The sequence below is a fragment of the Micropterus dolomieu genome, unplaced genomic scaffold (genome assembly GCF_021292245.1).
Source record: "Micropterus dolomieu isolate WLL.071019.BEF.003 ecotype Adirondacks unplaced genomic scaffold, ASM2129224v1 contig_2005, whole genome shotgun sequence".
Classification (NCBI taxonomy): domain Eukaryota; kingdom Metazoa; phylum Chordata; class Actinopteri; order Centrarchiformes; family Centrarchidae; genus Micropterus; species Micropterus dolomieu.
The window spans coordinates 1-714 of record NW_025730995.1 but is presented as its reverse complement, the minus strand read 5'-3'; the positions used below and the strand labels follow the sequence as shown (position 1 = coordinate 714).

The window sequence follows — 714 nt, the reverse complement described above, 5'->3', positions numbered from 1 at the left end:
TCTTCTCTGTAGTTGTCAGGATGGCCGAGTGGTCTAAGGCGCCAGACTCAAGGATCAACTCCTTCCTGATCAAAGGGAATTCTGGTCTCCAAATGGAGGCGTGGGTTCAAATCCCACTCCTGACACACTTTAGAACTGTGATTGTCGGCAGAACAACAAGTTTAACTCTTTTTTTTCTTTTGGAAGCAATTGAAAGCAGCAGAGTTGGTGCAAAATCATTTTATGCAGCAAGGGGAAATTCTTACCAATAGTTAGTAAACACACAGAGAGAGACACTTGATGTGGAGCCAAATTCATAAAGGTGGTTTTGCGACAAGATAGGTCAAATTAGTGTTACGTATTCTTTTTGACACCTCTGTAGTTGTCAGGATGGCCGAGTGGTCTAAGGCGCCAGACTCAAGAATCAACTCCTTCCTGATCAAAGGGAATTCTGGTCTCCAAATGGAGGCGTGGGTTCAAATCCCACTCCTGACACACTTTAGAACTGTAATTGTCGGCAGAACAACAAGTTTAACTCTTTTTTTTCTTTTGGACGCAATTTAAAGCAGCAGAGTTGGTATACAGAGTATTTTGAATCCGCCAACACTGGTGCAAAATCATTTTATGCAGCAAGGGGAAATTCTTACCAATAGTTAGTAAACACACAGAGAGAGACACTTGATGTGGAGCCAAATTCATAAAGGTGGTTTTACGATAAAATGGGTCAAATTAGTG

General features: G+C 41.7%; 2 non-coding genes across 2 annotated transcripts; both read left to right on the top strand.

Annotated features, from left to right (window-relative positions):
* The first annotated feature begins 14 nt into the window (after positions 1-14).
* On the top strand, positions 15-125 carry trnal-caa. Its single transcript has 2 exons — positions 15-52; positions 80-125. It is a non-coding gene; the product is annotated as a tRNA-Leu (tRNA).
* Positions 126-363: 238 nt separating this feature from the next.
* Positions 364-474, top strand: trnal-caa. Its single transcript has 2 exons — positions 364-401; positions 429-474. It is a non-coding gene; the product is annotated as a tRNA-Leu (tRNA).
* Positions 475-714: the final 240 nt, after the last annotated feature.